The sequence below is a fragment of the Argiope bruennichi genome, chromosome 11 (assembly GCF_947563725.1).
Source record: "Argiope bruennichi chromosome 11, qqArgBrue1.1, whole genome shotgun sequence".
NCBI classification, from domain to species: domain Eukaryota; kingdom Metazoa; phylum Arthropoda; class Arachnida; order Araneae; family Araneidae; genus Argiope; species Argiope bruennichi.
This window is the reverse complement of record NC_079161.1, coordinates 3605921-3622719: the sequence shown is the minus strand read 5'-3', so window position 1 is coordinate 3622719 and position 16799 is coordinate 3605921.

Here is a 16799-nt window from a genome sequence, read left to right as displayed (position 1 = left end):
TCCTCACATCTTTTTGTGAATTTATATGATTTTTAATGTGAATTTGTAGATAGAAATGTGCATAGAAATTTCTTGTGTATTATCAATACTTAATATAAATATGTTTATATCTGAGATGAAAATCCGAATGTCGATGCAAAAGCAAAAGCAAAGCAAATGTTTTTTCGAACAAGGACTGTGGATGATCTGAAATTAAAAATATGGATTTATTTTCATTACCTCGTGTTGAAATACATTCTTTATTACCTCGTGTTGAAATACATTCTTTTTCTCCAAGAGCTATTTGTCGCTAAAGACAGATAATGAATAACAATTTTAGTAAATTAAGAAAATATATTGAAATAAAATCCTAAAGAATAAAAGTTCTCAATATATATTGATATTTGCGAAGAATACTTATACCTACATATCTTTTCTATGAATTTTATTTCATAAACATTATGTTTTTCGTAATCATGGAATGGAATGAAAACATAATTTTTCTCTTTTATGTTATCAACTTGTGAATTCATTAACACATCTTCAATTGTTGTTGTTGTTGTCGTTTCCTTGGAAATGCAAAAAGTGAGGAAAGAAAGTCTCAAATATTGTCAAAAGTCCGAAGGACCACTGCTGCCAGCTTTAGTTCTTCAGAACTGTAAAGGATCTCTCGAAATGGATCCATCAGAGGAACCAGTCAAGCTTTAAGATATTTGTGGTAGTAGAAGGGCACTCGAAGATGTAACTCGGTGTGATCTAAGTTTCCGGGAAGTTCTTGCAGTAAATATAGGTTCTTGTCCCAACAGGAAGGATCTTTATTCCCTTATAGTGATTTGTTCTTAATGTAGCCAGTGTAGTTGCTATAATTCTAGGGAAATCAAAATCAGTGATTAAACGCTTCCTAGAGGACTGGTTTATAAGTCTACATCTGCAAGTGTGATGGTGGAACTAGGTTGGACAAGATTCCGTGTATCTTTGCCCAAAGCATCCGCACACTCATTAACTTCGCTGTTTACGCGTGCAGGTATCCACTGCAGCACATATGATTTCCTCTTGCAATGCAGTTGATCGAGTAAATCATTTATAGTACAGGTGATGTTCGTGCCTCCATTTCCGATGGCCTCTGAGACCGATTTAGAGTCTGAGGAAACAACCAGTCCCTCAGCAAGGTCCATAGCTTGAAAATTAGTCAGGTAAAAAGTTAGGACTTTTTTGAATGCCAAAAGTTCGCTGATGAAGTTCGAGGCAATAAAACATGTGTTGATTTTAAGATTGACTTTTTCACCACGTGGAAGAATTAAGAGGATGCCTGCTCCACCTCTGTTGAGGGATTTATCTGAAGAACCACCGGTGAAGAACCGCCAGTGGTGTATTTGGAAAGAGAAGTTCCAGAAGGAAATTTAGGGATGAATGCTCCAGTTGAGTCAGTCTTTTAATATCTCTATCCAGCTGGAGAGTTGCCAATTTTTTAAGCCTGGTTGAACAATTACAATCATTGAAAAGTCTGGTAGAGATATGATCATTGCTGTTGCAGCGAAGTCTATTGGTGAACTTGATGGTAGTACTCTCTAAAGGGAGTAGGCCACATTCCAGTTCCGTTTTTTCATTGTTGGTTGAGGAGACGGCACCATTTATAATTTTTGAGGCTTTAAGTTGCACGGAATTCTGTTGTCGTTTAATACAAGTTTAATCTTAGACTAGACTGGGGCAGCATATTTAAGTACTGATCTAATAATAGTTCAACGGGTACTTTTCAAGGTTTAAGATTTTGAACTTCACGTAATGCCACATAGTTTCCTAAGAATATTTAATTTTTCAAAAGCTTTATTTGAAATATGTTAAATGTGCTTCGTAAAGGAAGTTCTGGGTCCAAAATAATACCTAGGTAAGTAGAGGAAACAACTTTTTCAATTTGTTGATCTTTGATCTTCATGTTTAATCCTAAAGTGACACCAGTCGAAAAGGTGCAACAATTAGTCTAACTTGCATGAATGGATAGTTTTAAGTCATCTGCTCATGTAGTGATGCTCTCCAGAGTTTTGTCCAGGGCTTTCTTTGACACTGTAATGCATTTGTGAAAGTTCCAGACTACGATATCGTCAACATAGCATTTTATTCATGTGTCTGGATGGATATAGTGATGTATAGTGTTCATATAGAATAGGAAGAGGAGAGGACTCGAGACTGAGCCCCGAGGAATTCCTGCCTAGATCCTATGTGCCCTGTAAAGCATGCCACAGAATCTTACAGAGAAATTTCTTTTTCTTAGAAAGTCATTAATCCAAATAAGCGCATTGCCCTTGATCCCAGTGCTGTGGATAATATGAATCCATTTTTGACCATAACCGGTCAAAGGTGGATAAAAGATCCAAGAACACTGATATTGTTTACTTGTGGGAATTCTCTTGTAGATCATCTATAATAGATTGGGAAGGGTAAAAAAACTGATAAACAGTGCTATGATTGATTTGATAGGCAGTTTGATAGTAAGGAAGTTTATTGTGTTCCAAGAGCCAGCCCATAAATCTACGGTGAATGATGCGCTCCATAAGCTTACAGAGAGTTCTAATGGGTGAGATTGGCCTGTAGCTATGCACCCTGAAGCATTTTTATTTGGTTTCAGAATTGGAATAACAAAAGAGGTTTTCCATGATTTGGGCAATTTGCCCGAGGCCCAAAAGAGGTTAAAGATTTCTAGAAAAAGATTTTTCGCACCTGAACCAAAGCGCTGTACCATGCTACCAAAGATAAGGTCAAGGCCAAACTCTTTGCAAGGATCTGTTTTGCCGATAGTAAATTCAAGCTCGCCCATTGAGATAGTCCTGTAAAAATGTCACGGTGACGATATCAATGGATTTTCTATAGACTCGAAGCATATTTTTGTCATTTACATTGAAAAAAGCTTTCTATTACTTTCGTAGTTTTTTGCAAGAATCAATGCTGTTGCTTTATTAGTGCAGGCCCTTCTACAATCAGATGAAATAATATTTGAGTATTAAAATTTTGGGGGGTAGTTTGATTATTTAAAGTTTTTATAACTTTCCAATGTTACGATTTTTTTCTTGGGTCTAGTTTTTCATAAAATTTTGCCCATTTTTTACTACTGAAAGAGATCTGTTTCTCAACGTTATGGCAAAGCTCAGTAAATTTTACTCCATTTGTTTCAATATTGTTTTTTTTCCGCACTTGGTTGGTCATGTTCATTGATCAGATTTTTGATATTGCTATCCCTCCAGTAGGGGATCCACTCATCTCAACTTTTGACCCTGGGAATAGAGATTTTTGAAGCAAAATTAATATGCGATGCCTGCAATTTTTAATCGAGTGTGTGTGATGAGTCCTGAGTGCCAAGCTTATCAATCTCTGAAGTGAAACTGCTCCAATCAGCTCTCCAGAAATTCCATGACCTCTTAATCTGGGTGATAACTTCAGCTTTTTATCTCATCTTTATCAGAATTGGGAAATGCTCACTAATAGACTTTTTTCAGATCTTCCATGTTGTTTGATCTGCTGATTAGTGATTAATAGACGTGGTGTCAAGGGCTGATGTCGTGGCACTTGTTTTTGAGAGATAGGTGATTTCTTTGTTGTTAAGGATGGAAAAATCAGTATCAATATGAAGATCTTCAATTTGAGAACCTTTCGAGGCTAGAGTCCGTGATTCCCATGTGGAGCCCTTAGCATTGAAATCTCCTAGAACGATTTTGGTATTTGAGTTTGTAAGTACCAACATGCCTAGGAGATCGGTATTGGTTCTTGAAATGTCTGGATAGTAAGCATTTACAATCATAACTTCGTGTTGGGGTAAGATTACACAGATTACTTGTGTCTCAGTTCCACTTTCACTGTCTGTGTCAATGTCTGCTATAGTTGGTAGTGGGATTTCATAGAATTTAATTTATTTTGATTTAACGAGGAAAGCAAGGTCTCCTCCAGAGTGATCCTCCCTGTCTCAACACGGAATAGTATAACACTTTAAAGTAAGCTTTAAGTTTGGGTTGAGCTTAGTTCCTTGTAGATATGCGAAGAATTTTCTCGAAGAATTTCGGCAAGTTAATGAGTCTTTTTCTGAGTACCATTTATGTTCAGTTGCAAAATATTCAAGGTCCTCGTAACATATTTCTCGCCAATGACAAGGAATGCAGCTCTAGACACGTCGGCTATCTCGGATGCGGCAACATTAACGCCATATTGAACTATCCTTAGAAAGAAGTTTGCCATTGCCTCAGAGAGGTTGTAATTCTACCTGTTGATTCGCCAGAGGTAATTTATTTCCCTCCTACTAACCAATGGTAAATCATTGGAGAGGCATTCTCCTATCCGCCACCTGGGGACGCGCCCTCTAGGGGTGACAGGCTCTCCCGAGCGATATCTTCAATTGCTTCTGCTCTATGATTTGATGTCTGGTAGCATGTTCTGGATAGAATGTGACTGCAACTTGGAGACTCACATTCGTTAAATCAGCATGATGCGTGTTTGTCTGAACAGATCTAAGGCTATCTTCGATTTAAAAGGGACTCACAATGTTGCTTCTCAATGTCACACGTAGTTCTTAAGACTATCATTTTCTCTCTCTCACACTACAGCCACAGCACATTGTATTAATAGAGAGATTGATCTATATTTTGGGGATTATTTGAATTATGTAGGTGTATTGCAAAGCAACAAGGCTGGTTCTCCGAAACCTCAGCAGAGGATTGTAATTGCTGTCACATCTAGTTCTTTTACTCGCTCTGCAGTTACAATGTTTGATTTTGTTTGAAGAGACAGTGACCTACGCTTTTGAGTTGTCACAAAATGATTTTGTGTTCATTTGTGCGTTGTTTAGGTGAATCATAATGCTTCAGAGTTTTTTCGTAGTTCCTCATCAACAAACAAAAGTTATTTGTAAAATGTGTATTTTTGAAAGAATCTGATCCAAATGTAATTAATATTTCTACATAAGCTATATAAGCATGCAAGAGGAATTTTTCCCTCTTATCTTCTCATATATTTATGTAATATAATGAGCTCTTTGGTTCTTAGATGTAGTAAAAAGCGAGGATGTAATTTGAACAGCTTGCCTTTGACGGTCTTTTCAAAAAATAAAACAGTTTTATAATTCTAATGACAACATCAGATGCCAGATTTCTGTTTTCTAATTTGTTCAACTTTTGGAATAGCTGTGCTCATGCACACACGAATATGCAAACCAGATCGACAGATTTTGTCCAAGATGGACATGAATTTACTATTTAGCTAATGATAAAATAGTCAGTTAGTCAGTCAAATACAGTCAGTTAGGTAGATAAAATGATAATTTCAAATTTGAGATGAACCCTACTGGAATTCTATCGCTGTATGTGTTGTATCCGTGCTATTTATATGTACTTGATATTACTGTGGAATCTAGCTTCATTTATTTCCGAATCTTACTCATAATGCGAAACCATTTTTTTCATAAGATTAATATAAAATAAGATAATGGGTTCCATTCCAAACAGAAAATACTCTATCAAAATTTCTAATCAATTTATTTTTATAATATTTGCTTTTCTACAAGAAAGTCATCTAAAGATATTTCCTTTTCCTATGCTTCAAAACTTTGTGACAATGAAACTCGATAATATCGTTAAATAACTTTGTAGCCTCATAGTTGATATCCTATTTGAGTAATGCATCTTAACATACGATGTAACATGTCCCCATGTTTTAGTAACTCCCTTATTTCAGTATGAAAATGTTGATCTGCTAACACTGTCATTCCTCCTCCGCTGACGAATCTTCCGACGAATCAATCGACGAGATTCAAATAGGATACGGAAGTGACAGCATGTGATGTCATGACGTCTCTTTGTTAATCATTTTGAAAAACATCTCTCAGTAAAGTAATCGTTCTTTTACTTTTTCGTATGAGAAGTGTAGTGAAAGTATTGTAATTGGTAGAAAATTAGAAATCAAGATTCTGACATTTTAGTACTTCCTGAGTTCCAAAGATACATTTTAGAAAAATGTCTGTCTGACCTTCCGTCTGTGACAAAGATAACTCAATAACGCTTTTAGTTATCTTTGTCACATTAAATTTGGAATACGGTCTTTACTACAAATTTGTTGATTTCTATGAGATTCTGAGCAAAATCCGTTTTGAGGAAGTCTGTCTGGCCGGCTGTTTGAATTTAAGTTAACAAGATACCAACAAAATGAAGAGAGTTAGATGGATAAAATCCGGTACCCAGAATTAACTTCTATGATGTAGACAACTTTCAAATTTTCAGTCAAATCCGAGAAGGAGTTCATCGTCTGTACTTTCAGAAGCATGTAGAAGCAATATTAGTGGTTTTTGCGACTACAATTGTAGTTTTTTTATCGATTTTACTTCCAATCAGTTAGGAAAAACGTATTTAAACAAAAATTTGATTTTCGAATATCATTTACCGCATGCCAGGGATTAATTGCCCAAATGATCGGCAGGGATCGCATGACAAATTCAGTAAAAATACTAAATTCATGCCAAAGTTTAATATTTCATTACAATTATTCGTCAAGAGCAAACAAAGCTTTCTCTATCTTAACAAATGTCTACAGTTTTTTGTGAGTTATGGCGGACAACATATTTATTAATTTAACATTTAGAGGATGCAAGAAGGTTTCAGGCAGACAACTTCCGCAGGTTTATGTTTTATGTAGCTTCTTTATGCGAATCGCAGAAAATGTACAGTACATTAAACATATGATTAAAATTCGGGACTCCATTTTCGCTTTATTGTCTTTAACTGGCAATTCTATAGTGAGAATGTGAATGCTGCAAAAAATAATAAGACATAACAATAAAAATGTAATTAAATAATTTCATCATCAAAATTTTGGAATTTGAGCCAAATCAGTGAGAGCATTGATTTTTTTTTTTGTCGTTATGTGCATCTGCATGTCATTAAAAACGAAAACTCCAAAACTAAGCAATAAATATAAATTAAACGGTTTTGTGGTCTAATCATCGAAGAATTATATTAATTTTCATTTACAATTCGACGTAACGTAGACCGCCAGATACATTTTCGATTTTCACGAATATATTACGGAGGACGATATGCTCTGTATTATATCTGTCATCAAGGAGAGAATTCTCCTTTTGGCTCTATTTAAACACCCTTTGTTCTCAGCCTCCGCTTACAGACATCGACTCCATCCATGTTCTCCCAAGAAATAACTCTCTTTAATTCCACAGAAAAAGTCCTGTGCCCTCGAGCTCGGTGTCATGTGATTATTAATGCCTCCCCATGACACCCTCTTTCTGTTATCAGAATGCCTATAAGTAAGTGGCCACTCTTCAGCTGACCAGCATCCATCTCCATCAGTCCGCCCTAGAAAACAATACTTTTACGAATGTCGCAGTAATGCACTTTGATGATGCCACTAATAGGGCAGCCAACATTTATCAAATGGAGCTCTGCCGACAAAAGGGTTTGTATATAATGTCTATCTATCTATCTATCTATCTATCTATCTATCTATCTATATATATATATATATATATATATATATATATATATATAACCAATCTTAAGTAAGAAAAAGTTTGAAAGCGAAACTAAAATGAAAACGAAACAAAAACAGTTTCGAAATCGCAACTAAAATTTATAACCTATTTAAACTAAAACAAAAAAAAAAGAACTTCATAGTATTTAGAGAGCGCAATTGCAGCTACTTCTAAAACACAGATGAATTGATACAAAAGTATTAGAATCAAGTTAATAGGAAAAACAAAAAATCAAAAAAAATTAAACCAAAAAAATTATAAAAAATATAAAAAAAGAATCCGGCCTGAAGACTTTTTCAAGGGTCACCCTCAGGCAGGGATTCAAAGAAAGGGATTTTTTCTGTGAGGAAAAACAGACATTGTCTAAAAATGATTCCTCGTGACCCGAAAATCCCCTGAAATTATGCTCAAGAGATATACCATTTTAACAGAAAGGAAATATAAAAACACAAATAAGAAGAAATTAACCACAACAAAGTAAAAATACAATAACAAAAATAACAATCAAAACAAACAATAGCACTAAAATTAAAAATTAAAAACGAAAAGGCCAGTACATACCATTAACAGTCAAGAAAACTTTAAACTATTGATTGTGATTCCCTGTTTTTAAAAAACTAGCGGTAAATTATGTAAACAGATGTAGGCTCCCAGCGCCATCTATTGAGTAATCCAATATGCAAGGAAAGTTCTATTTTTATTTAAGCCAAAGGATTAATCCCAAACCATACCTTGTTTAATTAAAAAATTGACATTACAGTAATTTCTAGGAAATTCATTTTTAATTAAATTTTTAAGGAGGTTGTTTGATGCTTCAATATAAGAAATTTTATTATTGCAAACCCTTTTGATCCTGTTAACTTGTGAGAAAATTAGATTTTTGAAAAATTTAGAGTTTAGATTGGAATGGTAGTTACATAGTTTTGTTATTTTAAAGTTGAAATCATCCCTTTTATCGTATATACCAACTATTGTTTTATCATTAGCAATTTCGATTTTTAAATCCAGAAAGGTAGCCTCAAGTTGATTTTTATTTGTATCTTTTAGAATTAAATCTTTTGGATAGCAATTAGTAATAATATTAGTATTGTCGAAGTTAATCAAAAGTAGGTCATCGATATATCTCCACCCGTTTATTAAATTATATTTAATTATTTTTTTCTCATAGTAATGCAGGAAAATATTAGCTAAAGCACTTGAGAAAGCTGTTCCCATTGGAATGCCCTTGACTTGTTTATAAAAATTAATACCATTAAAGAACTTCTAGTAACTTTGTTACTTCTAGTAACAAAGAAGTATTGGATTTTCTTAAAGATAACAACATTAATAAACTTAATACTTTTGATTTCGAAAATTTATACACTAATCTACCTCATGAAAAATTAATAAAGGTCTGCACTTTTATATATGACGAATATTTAAATGAAAATATCATTCCTAAAAATAACTGGCTTCAGTTATGTAATTTTAATATTACTGAAAATTACGTGTTTAATGGTATTAATTTTTATAAACAAGTCTAGGGCATTCCAATGGGAACAGCTTTCTCAAGTGCTTTAGCTAATATTTTCCTGCATTACTATGACAAAAAAATAATTAAATATAATTTAATAAACGGGTGGAGATATATTGATGACCTACTTTTGATTAACTTCGACAATACTAATATTATTACTAATTGCTATCCAAAAGATTTATATCTAAAAGATGCAAATAAAAATCAACTTGAGGCTACCTTTCTGGATTTAAAAATCGAAATTGCTAATGATAAAACAATAGTTGGTATATACGATAAAAGGGGTGATTTCAACTTTAAAATAACAAAACTATGTAACTACCATTCCAATCTAAACTCTAAAATTTTCAAAAATCTAATTTTCTCACAAGTTAACAGGATCAAAAGGGTTTGCAATAATAAAAATTCTTATATTGAAGCATCAAACAACCTCCTTAAAAATTTAATTAAAAATGAATTTCCTAGAAATTACTGCAATGTCAATTTTTTAATTAAACAAGGTATGGTTTGGGATTAATCCTTTGGCTTAAATAAAAATACAACTTTCCTTGCATATTGGATTACTCAATAGATGGCGCTGGGAGCCTACATCTGTTTACATAATTTACCGCTAGTTTTTTAAAAACAGGGAATCGCAATCAATAGTTTAAAGTTTTCTTGACTGTTAATGGTATATACTGGCCTTTTCGTTTTTAATTTTTAATTTTAGTGCTATTGTTTGTTTTTATTGTTATTTTTGTTATTGTATTTTTACTTTGTTGTTGTTTGTTGTTTTATATTTCCTTTCTGTTAAAATGGTTTATCACTTGAGCATAATTTCAGGGGATTTTCGGGTCACGAGGAATCATATTTAGACAATGTCTGTTTTTCCTCACAGAAAAAATCCCTTTCTTTGAATCCCTGCCTGAGGGTGACCCTTGAAAAAGTCTTCAGGCCGGATTCTTTTTTTATATTTTTTATAATTTTTTTGGTTTAATTTTTTTTGATTTTTTGTTTTTCCTATTAACTTGATTCTAATACTTTTGTATATATATATATATATATATATATATATATATATATATATTATCTAGAAAACTGCTATAATAGATCGAGAAGCATCATGGCATTATGATACAGTTAGGCAGCATCTTTTATAGGTTCTTTCGTGAATATTATTTAAATTTATAAAAAAGCATTAATGTGTAAATTTATAAAATATGTTTATGTCAATTGAAATCTCCTTTTATAAATTTACATTAAATTATTTCGTATTAGCATAAATTCACATATTTATTAATTATTCTTACTTACAGGAAAAAACTTCTACACTTACACTTCTTACAAGAAAAAAAGGTTTTAATTTTTGAAACGAAAAATGTTTCCTTATTATTAGCTACTTTCATATTCGTTGTTTTCGCGCTATCCTCTGAATATTGACCAATGGGTGCTCCGTAATTCGCTAGAATAAATCCACAATCGTCTATCCCAGGAAATGCTGGGACCGCAGTGGCCTGGTGATAACATCTTAGTTTCTGTGCCGAATGGTTCAGGTTCGAAGTTCCATTTTATCGCCAGAACAGCCGTCTCGGGTCTGATGCATGTTAAATCCCCCCAGGCCAAATACAATCCCGCCGGTGTGGTGCGGAAGTATGGAAAAGGAGATGCCGATTCATGTATCGGCTTTGTCAGCTGATCGCGATTCAAAAGCAAGAAGTCCGTCAAAGCCATAACTATCAAGATACAACTTACTTTTATGAATAATAGTAAATCTGATAAAGTTGTTTTTTTTTTAATGCATATTGGCCTACAACTTTATTGAACGAACCTTAAATAAAAACATTGTTTCTTTACAATGTCGATAAATAAAGTCTGTCACTATTTTTTAAGGGAAAAGGAAACATGAACTGTTTTACTCATTTCTTTCATTCGTATGAATAAAGCAGAAAACCAACTTCAAAGCATTGCATTATCACTCACAAAATTCAGAAGATAGAGATGACATTGAAGTAATGCGATCCATTTATAAAATTGAAGGTAGAAATATCACACAACATCTAGAAAATGTAAACATTTTCTTCTGAGACAAATAAATAGTTATATTTAGCTATTTTTAATATTTTCGAACTAAATTTTAATAATCAAAAATTCGTCTGGTTTTTTTGTTTTTTTTTTTTTTTCTTATTTTGACGAATGAAGCAATCATGTAAAATTTCGAAAATGTGTGTCTAAAAGAGAGCAAAAACCTCTGTTGACGAAAAAATCCATCTAAAGTATTTAAAAAAAATTCCTCGGTTGATTTTACTTTCTGTTGGTATTTATTTCCTCTTTAAGATAGCGAATTTTAACGTAAATAACGATTTCTATTTAACTGGTTTTTTTTTTAACATCGCTATCATTTGCTGACTGCCGCATTGATTCTTTAATCTGATATGGGTCGACGCTCGAGAATTAATAAACATTTAAAATACAACTCTAAACTATATGCTTATAAATACAAAAATAACACATTTTTTAAGTCAATTAAATAATCTGTTCATTTGACGAATAGGAGAGCTACATTCAATTGAAATGGAATCGGCATTTCCATTTAGCAGCAAACATAACTGTGCTTCATTTAGTAAAGCTGACAAGTTTCTTATTACTTAAATTAAAGAATTTAAACATAGTACCAATAAGTATTCTGCCAAAATACTACCTTAAGAAATAAAATTTACATTTCTTTTTTTTATAGATACATAGCAATCATATATATCTCTAAGTTGTAGATACGTAGAATAAAATTTTACGCATCGTTATATCTTCATTTTTGGTAATGAATGACTAAAATGCTAACTGAGAAAAAAATCTGAAAGCTTGTCGAATCCTTCCTTTCTCCTTTCCCTACGCCTCAGGCTTCCATACCTTAAGGCTCTTTCTACTTAATGTTTGCCAGACTTGAATTCGGTACCTCTCCCCACCACCTTGTCCTGAGATTATTCCTTTATGAAAAAGTTTTGGTGAAACAAAATGCGTTAAATGAAAAAAAAAAAAAATGTGAATAGAGCAACAATGAGATCAAAAATATTCGTGAGCCATCTTTACTTTCTTGTGCAAGAAAAATAAAGTTCTGCTACCTGTAAAAAATCTGAAATCGAGATTTTGACAAATCTCCCCGAGATCGAAAACTACATTTTTAATATTATGCTTATCAACTGCCAATCCATCCGTCTGTCTGATAACTCAAGATAACTCAAAAACGTTTTCAGCTAATTGGATGAAATTTGAATATACACTCTTTACACCAAATTAGTATTTTCCTCTCAAATTTTGAGGAAAAAATCTATTCGTAAGAAGTCTTTCTATTCCGCTGTTTGAATGTAAGTGAACGTGACAACTACAAAACGAAGATGGATGAAATTCGGTGCACAGACAGAGCGTCAACAGTGTGGACACTCGCCAAAATGGGAGCCTGATTCAACAACGGGTTGACCATCTGTACTTTCAAAAGCATGGAAATACAATAAATCTAAAATGCAGTGTCTAAAATGTTTTAAATTTGGTCCTTGAATTCATTACTAAAAGGGAAGCTCTCTGTCTAATTTCAATGAATGAATAGCAACGCGTCTATAACCCAAGCACGATGTGTGGGCGCTTTGTAAAAATGCTTTCACTCCAAAGATTAATATTTCTTAACTATAGTGCGTCAATGACACACAAAACATTTGCATAAATTTAAGAATATTTTATTGGCTTTCTTCATTTTCAATGATTAAATATGATTTCCTGTGCTACATTTATTTACTTTCAACTTTATTGTTCTTTTCAGTTCCTCTTAACAATAATTTAAACATATAAATATCCTGCATATATTATTTCAAATAAAACTTCATGCGTTACATAGATTTCTCCTTCTTCTTCTTTTATTCCCAGAATATATGTCATCTATAAATCATGCATTGCTGAGTAGAAAATCAAAATCTCTTAAAATTTGCATACATATCATCTATAGCATATTATTTTTTCAGCATAGAGGGTATAAAATACTTCTGTAAGCATTATTTATGCTTTGGGCGCCATTTCTGACTAAATCTCTCTAAAGGAAAATGGATGGGGCAAGGAAAAGTATTCAAAGACCAAAGTGTTCAATCAATTCTCTGACGTCGTGGGAGCAACTAGAAGAAAATCGAACCACGAATTCAGTTTTTTTCGTATTTTTTTAATGTTTTCACTGCTTTTCGATGTTTTACTGGACCTCAGCGTCTGCCACTTTTTCGTACCAGTTCTGGAGTCAATCGTTGAGTCTCGAGACGAAATGTACTTGTGTAGTATTGTTTATCTGCTGTGCTTAAATAAACCAAAGAATTTGTGAGCCACTTGGATGCCATCTTGCCGTTTTCGATTATGTAAATAAAAAAGAGACCTTTGCCACTGAATCATGGGTAAAGGAAATATCGATCAAACCAAGTGAAAAAGGTTGAAGAATTATAATTTTCATTTTCTTTTAATTATTTCTTCTTCAAAAAATCAAGCTATGCGTATTAAAATTTGTTTGAATCGGAAATCTTATCCGATTTTATTTTTATTTGTTATAGAATCACGCGTCTGCTTCCTATGCTGATCGGTAAATGGATAGATACACAAATATATTTCGACTATGAGCACACGAAATTTTAAAGAATAATGGCAATTAGAAATAGAAGTATAATTTCCTTCCATTTCAGCCACCGAGAAATGATTGAATTGAATTAAGACATTAAAGAAATCAATTGTCCATTTCAACCGTTTTTGGAATATCATTGAAGAACCTTCCATTGGATGCGGAGTTAACATGTTGGCTGTTCAGTGTAATTTTATATCGGATGACGAGAACGGTACTGAGATGAATTCAGTATACAACAAGTGATGCGGTCAGTAGCAAATCCGAAAATGATATCGCTCGTAATGATGGCGGCCTTCACATGTCATTAATGAATGCCCTCTCATCCGTGAGTTTTATTTTTTCCGTAAGTTTATATTCAATAAGTTCTCATCCATCAGTTTTTTTCTGTAAAAGTGTTGAAAATTGTGTTATTTTAAATTGGAATTATAAACAGTTATTAAAATTAAATAGATACTAATGGAGAAATTAAATGTTGTAACAAAATAATGAAAAATAATTTCCAAACACTGTTAGCACAAAGCTCTAAAAATTTCTGCTCCTATAACATCAAGCAGAAAATATTCTTTTTAGGCATAAAGATTGCATTTGCTTCAGTACATTCAAATTTTCTTGAGTTCTTTCATTATTGTAATACACTGATTATAATTATATAATTATTGTATATCAATCAATTGGGCATTTATTCTAAATGTCATTAAAATGTCTTCGTAATAAGCGGACTTTTTCAAAGATAGTCTGTTTTCGACAGAAATAGCTGGAAAGATTGCGACAAATAATGAAAGCGAGAGAAAACAAATAAAGAATCCGGAAAGAAATTGCCATCTAAAATTCGAGTTTACTGGAATGCAAACGTTTCGTACCGATTCTCTATATGAAAAGAAGTTATGAAACTTGTCACTTACAATCTAGGGCAAGCAAGTCCATTCATCCATTTAATTTTTTTAAAAAATGGTTCTCAGTAATTCAACTGATACCAATCCCTTAAAATACGAAAAAAAATAGGACCTATGCCTCGCTATATCGACAAGCTACGATTATTTTCCTGAAATAAATGGATGGATTTCTGTTTTATAAAGTGGTAGAGCATTGAAGATTTTGAATTTTTATATCTTTGCAAGAGAATTTCTGTATTCAATCAATGCATTATTACTACTTTCTCAAAAAGCAGCATCCAAAGAGAAAGGACTGTGCGACGAAATGATCACGACTAGTGCTATATCACTAAAAACATCATGATAGAGTGTCCAATGAATATGCATATTTCACGTGATCCATCCCCAATTCTAAAAGCAATTTTTTGGAGTTATATCTGTCAGTCTGTAAACATCAAAATTCCAAATGAACTTGCATTGAATTTATAAAAATTAAATATGATATATGGAATTTATATATTTTTTTTATTATGGATTCTATAAATTGTGGATTCTATAAAATTTGATCAAACCCTGTTTAAGGGACATATTTCTGTTCGTCATGCATTTTAATGTCAATTCAAAAACGCAGAGAGCTAAATGGATGAAAATATTCATACACGTAAGTTTTTAAAATTTATTAAATCGGTAAAAATTTTGAATTCTTATCCTTCAAGAAGTCACTCATCTAATGTATGTGTATTTGTGAGTATGCAAAAGCGATAGCTCGAAAACGCGAGGATTTGGTAATATTTTGTATTTTGTCTTGAAACCAATATCATATATCTATATAAAGTTTGGAACCATACAGTGGTGGGAAGGCATTCAAATATTCTATTTTCTACACTGCTCCATATCGTGTTAGTAAAGCAGAAAAATGGAGGGAGAATGCTGTTTTTTTTTTTCGGTTAGTCATAGTTATGTGCAATTATATTGTATAAAACAGACAGAAAAAATATCATATTTTGGAATACCACTATTTATTATTATTTCTATTGTTGTTATCATTCTTTCCCAATTCTCTCAAAACTTCGAAAGATAATTGTTCTGTTGGTACCTTTAACAGTCAAGATCGTTGCCCCGTTTTTTAAATTGTATGTACATTGCTCTTTTCTTCAGATGCAGACAGACGTTCGAGTTACCATTGGACCATTGGACCAAAAATCCCACACTGAATATCTCGAAATCCTCTTTTTTTTAACATGACAGTATTACTTGCATAGTTATAAAAGATACTTTAAAATAATTTCCGATTTGTAGAATCTAATTTTGTTTACATAGGGGGTTCTTAGAGCTTGTCCCTAACTATTTAACCACATAGAAAGTCTTATTTCAGCTTATTTATAATGAAATTGAAAGTCTTCTCTCTATTTCATAAGCGAGTGAAATAACTTCAAGGAACGGAATTTCTTAAAAAGGATGACTGATTCCCGTCTCAAGTATCCATGTAGTATCACAAATTATGTAAAATATTAGACATATTCATATCAGGAAATCATTTAGGCTACAATTCCTGTCACATATTTGAGTATTAAAAAAAAACGAAGAAATGCGTACATAAGCATTACATTTGAATTCTTCAGCTCGAATCCGGTGGTTAAGCAGATAATAAGAAATGCTAGTGTAGATTAAGACCCAAAACTATCAAGCGTTGAAAAAACGAATCTTAAACAATAGTGGTTGCTGTTGAATGCATTCTTCTGTTATTTCTCTAGTTTTTTTCTATAGTGCTCAGACATAGGTTATGCACTTGCCAAGGTATTTTTAGACCTCTTCCCATCTGATTTATTCCTGTGAGGTGATGGATAGTATTGATATGCATGAAAGATCTTTCACGTGAGCAGGGGCATTTTAAACCCTGACTATAAATATTTTTGGACCGTCCAGAGGTGAACCTTTGAAGAATGGTACACAGTCAAATATAAGAATCACACCCTCTATTTGAAATTTTAAACTCTATACTTAGCAGCGGCACTTTATTGTTACTTGAAACAGAACAAATAATTTTCTCATTGTAAAAAGATCTGTTTTCCTATTCTCGACATGGCGGTTTTCCTGAATGATTATTTGATGCTTATTAAAAACTGTAAATAAACTTACATACAGCATCGGAAAGGAAGCATTTGGCAATCATTAAAAACGTGTCATTCATTTAAAATCATCACTTATAAATTGAATATCTTGTGGTTTAAGATTGACTAAACGCTAATCCATATGATCTAGTCCTTTAACAAATTGTTTAATGGGGAGGGACTT